Consider the following 584-nt stretch of genomic DNA (forward strand, 5'->3'; position numbering starts at 1 on the left):
CAGTGTAAGGGTCCATGTATCTGTGGTGCGCCTCGTACGTGGTATCGCCCAGTATTCCATGGCGCGCGTACACTTCCGTCCACGACAGGCGTCTGCCATTTTTTCTCGTGACCCCGTATAGCCCGTTCACAGGTCCGAGTAAGGCTCCGTGTACGTGGGGTGTGCCTCGTACGTGGTTTTGCCTAGTTTTCCATGGCACGCATCCACTTCTGTCGACAACGGGCATCGGTCACTTTCTTCTCGTGTCCCCATATAGCCTGTTCACGGGTCCGTGTAAGGGTCCATGTACGTGATGTGTGCTACGTACGTGGTTTTGCCCAGTTTTCCATGGCTTGTGTCCACTTCCGTCCACGACGGGTGTCGGGCACTTTATCCTAGTGTCCCCGTATAGCCCGTTCACGGGTCCGTGTAACGGTCCCTGTACGTGGGGTGTGCCACGTACGTGGATATTCCCACTTCTCTATGGCATGCGTCCACTTACATCCACGACGGGCATCGGACACTTTTTTCCCGTGTCCCCATATAACCCGTTCACATGTCAGTGTAAGGGTCCGTGTATGTGTGGTGCGCCTCATACGTGGTAT

The sequence above is a fragment of the Triticum aestivum genome, chromosome 6B (genome assembly GCF_018294505.1).
Source record: "Triticum aestivum cultivar Chinese Spring chromosome 6B, IWGSC CS RefSeq v2.1, whole genome shotgun sequence".
In the NCBI taxonomy this organism is placed as follows: Eukaryota; Viridiplantae; Streptophyta; class Magnoliopsida; order Poales; family Poaceae; genus Triticum; species Triticum aestivum.